Source organism: Bison bison, unplaced genomic scaffold, assembly GCF_000754665.1.
Source record: "Bison bison bison isolate TAMUID 2011002044 unplaced genomic scaffold, Bison_UMD1.0 scf7180017864538, whole genome shotgun sequence".
Taxonomy (NCBI): Eukaryota; Metazoa; Chordata; class Mammalia; order Artiodactyla; family Bovidae; genus Bison; species Bison bison.
The window spans coordinates 377644-394377 of NW_011495086.1; the positions used below are offsets into that span (position 1 = coordinate 377644).

At 40.3% G+C, this 16734-nt stretch overlaps 1 pseudogene; it reads left to right on the forward strand.

The window, feature by feature from the left end:
- The first annotated feature begins 551 nt into the window (after nucleotides 1-551).
- Nucleotides 552-1613, forward strand: LOC104982718 (annotated as a pseudogene).
- Nucleotides 1614-16734: the final 15121 nt, after the last annotated feature.

Below are 16734 nucleotides of genomic sequence, written 5' to 3' on the forward strand. Positions count from 1 at the left end.
AGTATGCCAGGCAAAACCAGAGTTCGGAGGTCTTTGAAGATAGACTCAAGAGTTCATCTGATCGCCGGAAGTGTGGTGAGCACTCTCGCGAGAGCTGAAGGTACCGACGATGATGACGGCAACTGGAGGAAGGAAGAGAAGGAAGGAAGAGAAGACCGGAAGTGCTACATCTTGAGCGGCCAAGGCAGAAAGCAACCTGACTTTGTTTACCGGAAGCCCTTTTCCAGGGTATAGGAAAACGGTCCGCCTGCCTGGAAGTCCCACATTTTTGAACTCCCCCATCTTTTCAGAAGTTTTCCTGTCGTCTATGCTTGCTTCTGTGCTCTTTCCCCGTTTTATCTGTATACCAGAAAAGGATTCATTAATGTCTGTCTCCTAGCTCTGCTAAACGGGTGGAGCCGGCTTTCCTTCCCTGTACCATCATGTAGCTAGGAAGTAGCACGTAGGGGCAGTTGGACCTCTGGGAACCCAAAGGAAGAGGGGGAGGGCACAGAACTCTGCTTATGCCACCAGGACACAGCCTCTTCCGCATTTCCCCCAGTGCTGTCGCCATGCCCCCTACAGCCCTCTGTCTTCCTGTGGTCGTGGCCACTCTGCTGTGGGGAGCGTCCCCTGTCAGGGGACTCATTCGAGCGACTTCTGACCACAATGGCAGCATGGAATTTGCAGACCTCCCAGCTCTCTTTGGGGCTGCCTTGAGTCCGGAAGGACTTAAGGGGTTTCTCGTGGAGGCTCAGCCAGCCAACGCTTGCAGCCCCATTGCCCCACCTCCCCCAGCCCAGGCCAACGGATCAGTTTTCATTGCATTGCTTCGAAGATTCGACTGCAAATTTGACCTCAAGGTCCTACATGCTCAGAAGGCCGGGTATGGTGCAGCCGTGGTACACAATGTGAATTCCAATGAACTGCTGAACATGGTGGGGAGTAACGAAGAAGTCCAGCAGCAGATCTGGATCCCTTCTGTGTTCATCAGCGAAAAGAGCTCTCAGTACCTGCGTGCCTTCTTCATCTACCAGCAGGGAGCTCAGGTGCTTCTGGTCCCTGACAATGGATTCCTCTCCACCTATTTTTTCATCCTTTTCTATGGGATTTTGGCAATGCTCATTTTGGGCACGGGAGCCATAGTGATAGTTCATTGGATCCATTTCCAGAAACAGCGCTGGCGGAATCTGCTGACCAAAGAGCAACTGAAACAGATTCCTACCCACGACTATCGCAGGGGAGACCGGTATGATGTGTGTGCCATCTGCCTGGACGAATATGAGGACGGGGATAAGTTGAGGGTCCTCCCCTGTGCTCATGCCTATCACTGCCACTGTGTGGACCCATGGCTCACTCAGACCAAGAAGACGTGCCCTATTTGTAAGCAGCCTGTTTGCCGGAATCTTGGGGAGGAGGAGCAGGAGGAAGGAACTCAGGTGCAAATGGGCCATGAGGAAGGGGGCCTGAGAAGCCGCCCTGCCTCAGAGCGGACCTCACTTCTGGGCTCCAGCACCGTACTTCCCACTAACTTTGGCTCCTTAGCCCCGGCCCCCTTTGTGTTTCTTGGGTCTTCAACAGATCCCTCACACTCTCCATCCTCCTCTTCCTCTTCCGCTGTCAATCTCATCTGATACTCCCTTTCCTTTCCACCTTTAACAACAGACTTGCACAGACCCTTTTCCTCCCACAAGTATTCCAAGTTGAGTGATAAGATATAGTTCTACCTCAGCTTTCTCCCTTACCCAACCCCTTCCTCCTGAGGGATTTGGACGTGCAGAGGGACTGGATCTTCACTTACTGGGGTAATAAAAATGATGCATGCAAATCCATGGGTGAGAGCTGTCAAAAACAATTTAAAGGAGCATATTTTTATTATTTGTGTTAAGGATGAAAAAATAATTTGAAATATTATTTTAAGTAACACAGAATATCTTAAATTGACTTTGCTATATTAACATTTCACATTTGTCCTCATAATGCAATTTCTCATAAAAAATTCAGTGTCTCTAGTTTACCTGTTTTAGAGTGGGTGCATATGAAGTAGTCTTCTGCTGCTGCTAATTCGCTTCAGTTGTGTCTGACTCTGTGCGACCCTATGGACAGCAGCCCACCAGGCTCCTCTGTCCACAGGATTCTCTAGGCAAGAATACTGGAGTGGGTTGCCATTTCCTTCTCCAATGAAGTAGTCTACACCTATCTAAATGTTTGTCATCAGTTAGTGCCTAAAGAATGCAAAGCCCCTGCAGTGTCTACATGGTCATGAGAAAAAAATAACTGGGTTGTAGGTCTCTGATCCTCTGCTTCTCCTGTAAAGTGGCTCTGTAAAAAGATTTAGTTGCCTTATAGCATGTGATCATTAGTATTCTAATCCTACTAATTGGGGTGGAATTTTAAGAGAATGCTTTTTAGCTTGTCTTTTCCTCTCTTGAAATTAAAAACCGATTTAAGTGAAGGGAACATGCAACATCAAGTACTTTTCACCTGAGAATGGTAACTGTTCATCCATGCCAAGTGTCTTCTGTGTCTAGAGATACCTGTGTAATTGCAAAAGATGGGAGTTGTATAATATGGAACCATTGAATATGCCCTTCCTTTTTAGAAATTAAGGTCATTTTCACCCTTTAATGATTGTTAATGTTAGCTAAGCTATTTTTCATTTGTATGGCCAATTTTAACTCATCTCAAACTTTCAAACACTACATTGATAATGCAAATGACTAAATACTCTCAATATAGCTCTTTGGATTAGAATGTTTTGTTTCATGCAAGCCTTGAAATAAACTAAATCACACTGAAAACTGTCTATTTTGGAATGCAGAATCAATAATCATAAGAAGATTTACTATTTAAATTAATATGCAATTTTGTTTCCATAAAGATGCATTTAAAATGGTAATTCTAGTTCCAAGGTCTTATTAAATCAATTGTCAATACTACTACAATTGCTTATCTATTCTATTTACTAATGTTACACTCCAGTTTTTTGATTGATATTTCTCACAATATGCATTGTTTGGCAGGAGGTTGCATTGATAAGCATTATCTGACACTGAAGGCTGTAGTATGCGGGGTCCCCAAGGAACAGATTCTGAAGTAGAGCTTTGTGTACATAAACTGAATGAGTTTAAGAAGTAGAGCTGGGTGGAGGTAAAAGTTGGAGGATGGTGTTGCTGCACTGGAAGCCTTAGCAGATCCCCCCAACCTCCACTCCCACCCGCATCCCCGCCCTCAGAGAGCCCTGGAGCTGGAATGGCCCTGCAGCATTGTCCTGCAAATTGAAGCAAAAGAGCAGAGTCCATGTGCCCCTTAACTGATTTGTCATTTCTTCCAGGCTGTCACAGGGACAGAGGAAGGACATTGGGTTGGGCAGCTTTGTTCATACAAGGACAATTCCTGGAGAAAGACTCAACTATGTGAGAAATTTCACTAGTTTTGTGTGTGTGCACACATGCGCGCAAAGGTCCTTTCTGTTTTAATATGATTCTCTGAGTCAGTCAAACTCCAGGAGATAGTGAAGGACAGGGGAGACTGGTGTGCTGCAGTCAGTGGGGTTGCAAAGATTTAGTGACATGATTTAGTGACTGAACAACAACAATCCAGAAATTGCCTAATTGATATTTTTATGAGCTTCTTCTAATGTGAGTTAATACCAAAAGGGTGGTCTCTGCTAAACTGAGTCATTTATGAAACAAAAATAGGAAATAAAGATAGCTAAAGGTTTGCAGTAGAATTTTACCCCGGTCCCAGGCTCGAAAGTGGTATTGCTTTAGACATATATTGCTCAATGTCTCATGTATTGATTACATGAATCTGTATTCATTACAAGCATCTGTTGAGCTTCTATAATGTTCCAAACCCTTCATGGACCAGTGATGGAGAAGAACGATCCCATCCCTAATTCACTGATCTTCAGGAAGAAATAGTCATTTTGTAGCTTGATGCTTGTGACAAGTAGCAAGAAGGGATAAATGATCTAGAAAGAATAATCAGTGCTATGCTGGAGTGGCTCATATGGGTTCAAGAGAGATAGCTGTTAAATTTTTAGGAACCTTGCCACATTGTTGCTAACTATGGGTATTATTAAAAATCATATTATATAAATTTACCATTAAATAAATTCTATTAAAAACATAGTTAATGCATATTCAGGGATTATCACTTCATAATTATTTTATTTTATGCTCTTGAGGTTCTCTATGACTGTTAGGACTATCTAGTGGAAAACCATGTAATGGTGTGTTGCTATGCCTATCTTCCCATCTCTGAGTTCAGTGACATTATATTGGAGCCTGAAATTGATCATGATGGGAGTATTTACGCCACAGAAACTGGCAAATGCTTTCTCCTTCAACTTACTCCATCAGAATATCATTTACTGTTTTGATGATTATCTAGACTTAACAAAGTAATGGAAAACTGTTAATAATATAGATTAAACTTGAATATGTCATGTCTAAAGCTAATATATTGTGAATAGTGCAACAAATTGAGATATTCTTCCAGTATTTGAAAACTGTTATCTGATTGGGCAAGTAAATTTTCATGTCATTGATGAATTAGTGAAGTTGTCACATACATTTTAATTTTCACACGTTTTTTTACCTCATTAAAATAGTGGAAATATCAATCAATATTTATGGCAGAACTACATTAGTTTGTCAATGATATGAACCACTTCTGAACTGGGAAGTAATCAAACATTTATTCACAGACTAATTTTATGAAATCATGGTGGAATTGCAACCATAGTTTGTCTATGGACACAAGATTTCAGCAAAAATAGGACAAATATCCTGTGAAAATGAACTGAAATTGACTATGCTGTATTTACAACAAAGATAATATTGCATATTTTATTATTTTCATTAATTGTGTACTTCATACTCCTTTTCATCAATAAAAATTATGTACATATAGGTGTTCATGCATTTTTTTTCCCCACAAGAGTGAATTGTTAAACCTTTTCCAGCGCACCCCTGGATAAACCAAAGCTAATATAGAAATTTGCACAGTTACTGTATGAACACATGGAGTGCCATGTAAGGACCAAAAAGGCTGGAGTGAGGGGGGAAGAAGAAGAAAAAGAAGGCTGAACTGAGAGCACCTTGAGAATTCAGGCTCCTCTTTTTCTACTGTACTGTGTTCCGCTTTATAGTAGATCATAAAGAAGGTAAAATGCACAAGGTCTTTTCCATTCTGTCATCAGTATTAGTGATCACAAACGCACTAATTATTGTTTGGACTAGCTGCAGATACTCAAATTCAGCACTTCTTACAGTCCATCCCGTTTCTGATACAGTCACATCTGTTGTGAGCCTATTAAGCACTGTTGAAATGACCTGCTTTCCCTCTTGAGATGCTTCTAGGCAGTGTGGCTCTGTGTGGTTCCTCTCTTAAGTGCTCACCATGGAAGAACTATTTCCTAGAGTTACTTGGGGAATTCTCAATCTTCCCCTCACTGTTAGAAGGCACATCTATTAATATTTACAAACAGCAGGACTATGTTTCCCAGGTCCTTAGTTCCATATTGTACACAGTGGGGCTCAAAACCTTTGAGACTGTGATGGAATGTTCTATTCAACACACCATAGGAGAACATTTCTTTAGGCAATATTCTACCCTCAGCCTTCCTCAGATCATTTTTCTTGGGTCTCAGGCCTCAACTCTGTTCCCTCCCATTTATTTTGCTAGTTTGCTCATATGAATATATCTTATTTAATCTTTGTAGAAGTCATATGATGAAGTATTTGACAAATAAATACCTTTGAATTTAAGTTCATGCTTTTTTTTTTTTTGCCAGTCAAAATAATTTTACAAAATTTTTAGGACTTTTAAAAAGTGATTTGTATTTTTTTTTAATTTTATTTTATTTTTCTATCTTTTTATTTTTACTTTTTTATTTTATTTTTTTTGAAATATTTTTTAAAGATGATGTAGAATTTTTATAACTTCATTTTATTTCTTTAAGATACTGTTTTATTTTTAAAGTTCCTTATATAGCACCTCCCAAGACTGTAAATTCCTTAAGAGAAGAAACTATAAATTTCACCTCATTATCCTGAGGTACTAGCTTGGCCTGAATGAATACATAAGTGATTATTTGAAAATCACTTCTTTAAACTTGATTGGAGAAGGCAATGGCAACCCACTCCAATACTCTTGCCTGGAAAATCCCAGGGACAGTGGAGCCTGGTGGGCTGCCGTCTATGGGGTTGCATAGAGTCAGACACGACTGAAGTGACTTAGCAGCAGCAGCAGCAGCAAACTTGATTATATAAATAGGATTTTAAACATTTTTTCATAGTGAATTTGGCTTGTATCAAATCAGTGTGGAGAGAAGTCAGTGGCATGTTTTGAAGATGTACTGATGGTAGCAAGGGCACTGCTGATTTCCACAGCCTCTGCCCTTTTCTCAGATAGCCATCCTAACTCCACACATTTAAAAACACATCTGTTCATCCATACCTCCATCTTCTACCCAACTACTCAATGAGTCATTCATTTTGTAAATATTAAGTTGTATCTGTTGTACTGGCTATATAATGGTATCAGGATAGATATGACTTTACCTTCATGTGAAGAAAAGGATATTAAGCCATCACATAAAATGTGAAAAATATTGTGATAGAAAAATTCTCAGAGTAGAGGACTTTAGGTGGGGGAAAAGGATCTAGACATAAAAATTTATGGGAGGAAATAAAAATTATGTTGAGACCTAAAGGGTGGAAGGGGGTTGACCAAAAATAGGAGAGGCAAGAGGGTTTAAGCTGACTGAAGTATGATACCTGTGAACTTGAAGGGGACGAGAACACAGCATGTTCTAGGAACAAAAAGACTTCCAGTATTTCCAGGACTTGAGCTGTGAAGCAAGACAGAAAGAGATGTGAGGTGGCCAGTATGAGTAGAGACTGGACGCTGAAAGGCTCAATGAACTTCTTAGAGTTTAAAAATTCTCTTAATTGTAGAGAATGGCTAGTAGGTGGGAAGAGAGGGCAAGATGAGATTTGGGAAGCCAGATGGAAAATGGTGCAATAACTCATATGAAGGAGATGTTCACTTGACCTCAGATACTGCCTGTGGGACTGGGGAATGGGGACGGTATCTCAAGCGAACTCTTAGCTACAAGGAACTGGGAGAACATAAAAGGATCCAAATGAAGAAATCGTCACAATCAGAAGACACAGGTAAGACATACATCTCTGTGTGGGCCAGGTGTATCATCTTCATAAAGGTGATCATTTTTGATCATTTATATTTGAGAGCTATTGTTTAGTTTTTCTTTTTAGCAAAACTGATTAAGCTAACAGTAGAAGAGATAGAAGAAACAAACAAGGGAATTGAAATAGAGGAGTATTTTCTGGTATTCTCTAGATTTATTGTTTAACTTGGGAGCAAAATCAAAATGAGATGCCAGACTGTGCTTAATATACATGCTCTCTGAGCCTATGCATATAATGTGTTTGGACAAACCAGAGGCAGAGTCAGGGTCTCTGGCGATATCTTTCAAAGGGGATTAAAAACCACAGACATGGACCAAAAAGCTGGGAGGACATTTCAGGTCTGTCCTCTTGATTGAAAAGGGCACTAAAGGATTTGTAACAATTTCAGGAGAAAGCAAATAGTAGTAAATAATAATTGTTGTATGAAAGCATGGCACTATTGGTTTATAAAAGCCCATTCAAAGTTTTAAAAATCAGAGACACATTTCTATAATATTTATCTAGAACATAGATATAATGCTTAAAGGAGCTTCATTAGTAAATTTGATCTTTATTCAACATTTGACCATGATTAGTAATTATTTGTGGGTGATTTGCTCTTATTATCACTGTAGGTTATTGTTCTTATGAATTTCAAACTGCCTATTTTTTTAAAAGATTATTTTATTTACTTAAAGATGAAGAGGAACTTTGTTGTCTGAGATTGCCTGTCGAGCACTTAATAGTCAAAGAGATGGTTTAGTTTGCCTGGAAAAGGAAATGTGACCCTGGGATTACACCCTTGAGAGATGATACTTCAATTCAAATTGGGATTCACAGAGTAATTGCAGCCTGTGGTAATGCATCTTCAACATCTTAAAATAGCTGTTATATGGGTAGAGCTTTCCCCTAGAGGAATGGCAGTGTTCACTAAGAGATGTCTTTTGTCTCTTTCAAACCACTAGAGCAGCCTTTGAACAAGGCTGAACAAAGAAACACAATGTTTTTCTAGAGTGATTTGAAAATTCACTGCAAACAAATATATTCTCTGTTTTGGATTGTGCTGGAAATAAAAAATAAATAAAACAAGTAAACAAAATAATGTCTGAAATGACTTCATGTTTGGGTTATTTTGTGTGTGTATGTGTGCTTCTAATAGTTGCCATAAAATTTGGACATCCTGGAGCTCTTCCTTAATGTGCAAGCAAGTCACTGAACAAACTCTTCATGTATGGGGTCATTAAACAGATTTTCTCTGTGTTCTTTTCAGAAAAACACACAGAATTAAAAATAAGTCACTTTTTTCTATCCCTAGTAGGCAAGCAGTGACTGACAGCTAACAGCGAGATATTTCTTAATTCTTAATTATACAAATTGAGCCAATGGTTTTCTTAAATATACAGTGAACTGAGTTGTTTCCCTTTTTTTTGTTGTTGGTGAGAGTTTGGACAAGAAAATTTAAAAAATCTTCTTTAGAAAAAAGGCCCTTAAAGGGTTCTTTATTCACAAAGAGAGTTGTAAAACACAGAAAAACATGAAGATGAAGTGGAATGTGGCAAATGGGAAGCTAGACCACACCTAAAAGATATGAGACTGTGAGAGTCAGTCTTTTCTCACATCCAGAACCAATTAGATGACAAACTGCCTCCAAGGAAGACTGTTAGGAAGAGAGTATGCTATCATGTCTGACTCTTTGTGACCCCATGGACAGTAGCCTGCCAGGCTTCTCTGCCCTTGGGATTTCCCAGGCAAGAATATTGGAGTGAGTTGCCATTTCCTACTCCAAGGATCTTCTCAACCCAGGAATTGAACCCAGGTCTCCTGCATTGCAGGTGGATTCTTTACCATCTGACGCACCAGGGAAGACCTGGAAAGAGAGTACCTAAGTTGAGATGAGAGAGCATGACTGTCAGAATGGTTATGAAAGTTCTAAACCAAGAAGAAAAGACAAAACCCATCAGAAAGCAACTGAAAAGATAGAGAGTCCAGAGAGAATGAATTTATATCACACTCGAAGAGCAAGAAAATAAATGACAGACAGGCAGCAAGGTTGGGTGATCAAGTGGACTGAGATAATAAGAGGAGGGACAAAATGTCTTCAGGTTGATCCAATCAGTTTAGAAATGAAATCTGCAAGGGCCCAGAGGCAGTTAGGCAATTAATTTAGAAATCCTTGAATATATGGTAGATGCTTAAAGGAAGTCCATTGGATACAATAGAGCACAGATAGAAACTTGGCATTAAAAATAAAATATCAGAGGCCCCAGTACCCAGGGACTATGAGAGTAGAAACAGAGAGAGATGCAAAGTGCAAGCCAGGTGATGTCAACAACAGCTCTAGAAGCTGTAGAGCAGGGTAGATTCACTAGAGCTCTACTCAAAAAGCATGGTTGCCTTGTGGGTACAGTGAATATGTTACAAGCACAAGGAGATATCAAGGTTGATTCTTTTTCCTCAGAAATCTGAAAATCTAATAGGGATTCTACCATCAGACATTCCCCTTTCTAAACCAAATAGATAGAGGTCTCTTGCAGAGCTGCTGCTATACATGACTTTACATTTATTTTGCTTTATACTAGGTAGGCTTTAGACCCCAGTCAGCCTGGTCCAAAGGCTTACATGTGCAAGATTTGCAAGAGTCCTGGGAGAAGTGATTGCTGCGCGGATGGGGAATAGACTGAGACTCTTTCTTGACATCCACCCTAATTTGTCTTCTAGGCATGTAACCAAGGGATGCTGAGCCGCACAGTAGTTCTGGAGCCCTTTCCTTGGCCATGCTAAGCATGAGGCCCAAGATGAAACTGCATGAAAGGTGTTTAGTGTGGTATTGATGAAGGAAATAAGGCTTGATTTGTTAAGAGCAGTATTAGTAGTGGCCATAACCATGTTATGAAAAAGTCCAGGAAAGTCTTAGCTACTCTAAGGAATGAATTTAATTCTTTAGGAAACAAGACTTAACAAGCCCACTGTGATCATTGTCATCCTTCAGTTGTCACACTATGCCATTGCAACCATTTTCCTTTCGCTGCTGATAAAGAATCTTTCTTACTTTTCCGTAACTGGTCCAGTGAATCTATGTTTGGTCAAATACTTGAATGTACTCTCTAGGTATTATCTGTTTAGGTAGATGATACTGGGATACAAGAAAGAGCATACAGCAGGGTGTGGGAAACCACATGGCTTGGGCTAATTCATGTCATTGTCTGTTTTTATATATAAAATTTTACTGAAACATAGCCATACTCATTCACTTATTGTTGTTATTCATTCACTAAGTTGTCCAATTCCTTGCAACCCTGTGGGCTGGTAGGACACCAGGTTTCCCTGACCTCTACCATCTCCCAGAGTTTGCTCAAATTCATGTCCACTGAGCTGGCGATGCTATCTAACTATTCCATCCTCTGCCACCCTCTTCTCCTTTTGCCTTCAGTATTTCCCAGCACCAGAGTCTTTTCCAATAAATCAACTCTTCGCATCAGGTGGCAAAAGTATTGAGCCTCAGCTTCAGCATCAGTCCTTCCAGTGAATATTCAGGGTTGAGCTCCTTTAAGATTGATTTGTTTGATCTCCTTGCAGTCCAAGGGACTCTCAAGAGTCTTCTCCAGCACCACGATTTGAAAGCATCACTTGCATATCACCTATGGCTACTTTCCTGCTACAGCTGCAAAGTTGAATAGTGCTATTTGGTCACAGTCAAAACCTTTGACCTACGACCCTTTGAGAAAAAAAAAATCTGTTGACTCCTATTCTACAATCAGGCTTCTCAGGTGACATAGTGGTAAATAATCCACATGCCAATGCTGGAGACTCAAGAGACTTGGGTTCAATTCATGGATTGGAAAGATCCCCTGGAGTAGGAAATGGTAACCTGCTTCAGTATTCTGGCCTGGAAAATTCCATGGACAGAGGAGCCTGGAGGCTATAGTCCACAGGGCCACAAAGAATTGGACACAACTGAGCACACAGCTATTTGTCTGTCTATTCTACAACCAGTATATTGCCCAGTGCTTAAAAGAGGCTAGTTTCAAATCCCACCTTTTCCATTTCCTAGCTTTGTGACCTTGGACAATTTATCTAACTCTGCTCTTCAGTTTCCATATCTGCAATGTAAGGTAATGTAAGGAGAAAAGGATGACAGAGGATGAGATGGTTGGATGGCATCACTGACTCAATGGACATGAGTCTGAGTAAGCTCTGAGAGTATTGGTGAGGGACAGGGAAGCCTGGCATGCTGCAGTCCATGGGGTCACAAAGAGTTGGACAGGACTGAGTGACTGAACTGAACTGAAGGTAATAACAGATCTACTTCATGAGCTTGATATGAGGATTAGATTGATTAAATCATGAATTCTTGTAATGATACTCATAGTGCTGCAAGTACTCAATGAAAATTAGCTATTGTTATCATTATTTGACAGTGCATTATTTTTAAAAATATATTCAGTTCAGTTCAGTTCACTCAGTCATGTCCGACTCTTTGTGACCCCATGGACTGCAGCATGCCAGGCCTCCCTGTCCATCACCAACTCCCAGAGTTTGCCCAAACTCATGCCCATTGAGTCAGTGATGCCATCCAGTCATCTCATCCTCTGTTGTCCCCTTCTGCTCTCACCTTCAATCTTTCCCAGCATCAAGGTATTTTCTAGTGAGTCAGTTCTTTGTATCAGGTGTCCAAAGTATTAGAGTTTCACCTTCAGCATCAGTCCTTCCAACGAATATTCAGGACTGTTTTCCTTTAGGATGGACTGGTTGGATCTCCTTGCAGTCCAAGGGAATCTCAAGAGTCTTCTCCAACACCACAGTTCAAAAGCATCAATTCTTCAGCACTCAGCTTTCTTTATAGTCCAACTCTCACATCCATACACGACTACTGGGAAAACGATAGCTTTGATTAGATGGACCTTTGTTGGCAAAGTAATGTCTCTGCTTTTTAATATGCTGTGTAGTTTGGTCATAACTTTCCTTCCAAGGAGTAAGCATCTTTTAATTTCATGGCTGCAGTCACCATCTGCAGTGATTTTGGAGCCCCCCAAAATAAAATCTGTTACTGTTACCCCATCTATTTGCCATGAAGTGATGGGACCAGATGCTATGATCTTAATTTTCTGAATGTTGAGGTTAGAGTAAACTTTTTCACTCTCCTCTTTCACTTTCATCAAGAGGCTCTTTAGTTCTTCTTCGCTTTCTGCCATATATATATATATATATATGTTTGATATCTGCAAAGGGCTAGTCAGTGAGTCTGGGCATTGAAGATGAATTAGGATATATTCTTCCCCTTAAGGAGTTCATGGTATAATGGGAAAGATAGATGTATACATTACTGATTATAATATAATGCTATAAATAGATTTTTGTTCAGTGTTACTGGAAATCAGAGGGGAAGTCAATTTGAGTGATGATATTTGGCCTGAATCTTGAAGTATGAGTGGATTTTTGTAAGGAGTGGGGTAAGGTAAGGAAATGCATGAATTCTTTAGGTCCATGGAAAAGCTACAGAGAAGGAAAATGGAAGTGTAGGAAATGGGAAGAAGAAACAGGTTTAATGTAGGTTTAGAAAAATTGCATATTTGAGCTGAGTTAATATGAATGGTGAGTTGAAGAACAATGGTACCAATTTTTGAGACTGTCTATTGATGGGTCATGGAGAGCAGAAATGAATCACATAAGGTGCTTGAAATGGTGCTTATTTATCACTATGTTCTCCATGCCTGACATTGTATATGTTCCTTAATGGAAACTTCAAGTTGCTGACTGTCAACATTGACAGTGAAACTGAGCAAGACCCTGTGGGGCTCCTCGGCATGGAAGCCCTTCAACCCCCATTTCTTGACTCCTGTCTCTATGACCTTCCCTGAGTTCTTATGAGCAGATTCAAATGGTTGCTAATCTGGGAATGGAGAGGATGAACAGACAGAGGAGATGGAGGGGCAGCCACAGCAATAATAGTGCAGCCATGGGGCAGGGTTCTGGTTCCACCTCAAGGGATGTACATAACATCTTTAAACTCTCCAAGATGTCAGCATTCTTCATACCAGAGAAAGACCACCTGAGGCTACATTAAAGGAACCAGGAAAGCTCATCAAGAAGATTACTTGAGACCAGATTAGAGTAGGGGAGGTCCTGCAGATACCCTAATCTTATCAGCACTCTCACCATTTATAGCCTTTGCTATGAAACTGCTCATCAGATCTTCCTGGGTTGGGACACATACTTTTCAGCCTGTGTCCTCCTTTGCCTGGCAAAGCAAGTAAAGCTATTCTTCTCCAATTCTCTCGAAACTCTGTCTTTAAGATTCAATTTGGCACCAATCTCATTATGGGCCCTTTAAGACTAAATCAAGACTCACTGTTCCCCTTTGTACTTCAGTGTTCTAAACTTGAAAGCATCAGAAATGATGATGAGAAATGGTCTTTTTTTTTTTTTCCCCTGAAGGAATATATATTCAGAGTCAGGAAAAAAAAATGTGTTCTCTTGTCATTGTGCTAAATTTGACTTTTGGAAGAATACACACAGGACTTGTCACAGAGATTGGATGAGTTTAGTCATTTCTTATAAATGGATGGCATCATGTTTTTATTTACCTGCCTAGGTTGCCCATCTGGAAATATCAAGAGTGAGGAGAGAATATCAATAAAAGTGATGCAAAAACTCAGGCTTTATGAGGTATCTCTTCCTATGGATCTTAACTCCCTTAGAGGATTCTACTCTCAATGAGAAACACATACCCAAGATAGAACCTTGTGTACAGGGAGTGGGTGAGATGAAAGAAAGGGGCATAACATGAAAATAAGCTTGTTCCAAAGTGTTACCATTTTGCTGGGCGCAAAGATGTTATCAGTTGCTTTAGTCAAGAAACAATCTGGGTTAATTATTACAACCAGAGAATAAAAAATGTACTGTTCAGTATTAACTATGACTTACTTGAATTTTGCTTGGTATTTGGCTACAGACAGAGCTGGTATTAGACAATACATGGAATGAATCAAGAAAGCACATAAAATATGTATACTACCCCGTTTAATCTGCTGATTTCTCAGTGGTTTGGGGAGATAGGTGCTGTAAATCAGATTCTTCCTGGAATAGCTAATATTCACACTGTGATTTCACAGAGTACAACAATTTGTTATTGAAGTTGAAGCATTAAAATGTACAGCCAGCCTCCTTATGTTCTTGAGAAATTAATTCCTTTTTCTCTCTTTATTAGCATTTTTTTTTGTTTACAAGAATAAAAATATTTTCATTTTCTAAGTGAAAATAAGGATGATGATGGTATATGTTTGCTGGTAAGTATAAGAAACTGGGGCACAAACTTAAAAGACAGTGTCCTATTTTTGATAATAAGTAATTAGAGTCCCTTGGATTGTAAGAAGATCCAACCAGTCCATCCTAAAGAAAATTAGTCCTGAAAGTTCATTGGCAGGACTGATGCTTAAGCTGAAACTCTAATACTTTGGCCACCTGATGCGAAGAACTGACTCATTGAAAAAGACCCTGATGCTGGGAAAGATTGAAGGTGGGAGAAGAAGGGGATGACAGAGGATGAGATGGTTGGATGGCATTACCGATTCAATGGACATGAGTTTGGGTAGACTCCAGGAGTTGGTGATGGACAGGGAGGCCTGGCATGCTGCAGTCCATGGGGTCACAAAGAGTTGGGCGTGAGAGTGACTGAACTGAACTGAATGACAACCATTTTTTATAGCCTACTTTCCCCACAGCTCTTAGCACTGTGGCTTCCTATTGTGACATACTAAAAGTGTGGAAATTCTAGATTTTTCTAAGCATTAACACTATCCTGTGACGTGTGAAGATTATCAGAGAGGTGTTAAAGAAGATGTAGGGAGAAAGCAAAGACAAAGTGCACAGAAGCATGGGAAATCATTCTGCGGTTACTGGTCCATCTATTTCAGACTTCTTTGTTAGGCTTCCTGTCTCTTTCACCCTGCTTACCCAACCGGTTAGCAAATACTGTACATTCTATCTTTAAAATAGATCTCAGTTCTGACAGTGGCTCACTATCTTCTTAGCTTTACTACTTTTCACGATTATTATCTTGTTCCTGTTTCCATAGGTGGTCTGCTACATCTCTTCCCTATAGAACAACAGGTCTTAAATTGAAGATCAGATCATATTAGTGCCCTGATTGAAAGTTCTCATGCCTCCCAGTCTTAAGGTACAATTCCCACTCCTTATTATGGTTCATGAGGCCTTCGTTGGGCAGACTTCTAGAATGTCCCTCAATGATCCCTGTCTCCCAGTAATCAGGCTCTTACATAATTTCTTATTTACTATTTGGACTAGACCTAGTCATTTATTTTGATAAATAGAATAAGGCAAAGAGATGGGACCTGACTCCTACTCAATTACAAAGACTGAGACTTCCATTTTCCTGGCAAATTTGACTTCTCCCTTTGCTCACTTTGATGAAACAAGCTGCCATGTTGGAGAGACCCAAAGTCAAAGATCTGAGGATAGCTTTTGGCCAGAAACCAGTGAGAAAGCAAAACCCTCAGTTCACAGTCCAACAGCTTGCAAAAAACAGAATTGCGAATTCAAAGCCCTGTGAATGAGCTTGGGAGTGGATCTTTCTTTTTTTTTAGATCTTGATTTATTTTTATTTATTTATTTATTTTTACTTTACAATATTGTATTGGTTTTGCCATACTGAGATGACCCAGAGGGATGGTACGGAGAGGGAGGAGGGAGGGGGGTTCAGGAGCGGGTTGAGGATGGATCTTTCTTCAGTTGAGACTTCAGATGACCCAGCCTTGGCCAATACCTTGATTGTATTACAAATAGCCCATGAGAGACTCTGAAACAGATGATCCAGCCCAACTGCAGGTGGATTTCTGATCTATAGAAGCCTGTGAGATAAATGCAAATATGGTTCCTAGCCGCTTATTCCTGAGGTGATTTGTTACACGGCAGTAAGTAATGAGTGTCTGGCTGTACAGGATCTGGTCCTAGGTTTCCTCTCAAACCTTGCCTCCCTGTGTTTCCCTCTCACTCACTTTTCTCTAACAACTCTACCTTTGTCTATTCTTTTTGGACATACCAAGATTATTTTTACTGCATGGACTTTTACTGTTTCCTGTGTTTGGAATGTTCTTACCCTAGACCTTCATAGACTGTTCTTTCATATTTTTAGGCTTTGTTTCACTAATCACCTTTACAGAGAAGCTCTGTCTGCCCTGCTTACATGGAGAAGCTATAGCTGCTGTCTCCCTTTTTGTTTACCTCCTTTTTGCCCCACCCCCTCCTCTGTCCTTTTACCTTGCTTTATTTTCTTTCCTGTCCTTCGGCACCCCACTCCAGTACTCTTGCCTGGAAAATCCCATGGACGGAGGAGCCTAGTAGGCTGCAGTCCATGGCGTCGTGAAGACTCGGACACGACTGAGCGACTTCACTTTCCCTTTTCACTTTCATGCATTGGAGAAGGAAATGGCAACCCACTCCAGTGTTCTTGCCTGGAGAATCCCAGGGACGGGGGAGCCTGGTGGGCTGCCGTCTATGGGGTCGCACAGAGTCGGACACGACTGAAGCGACTTAG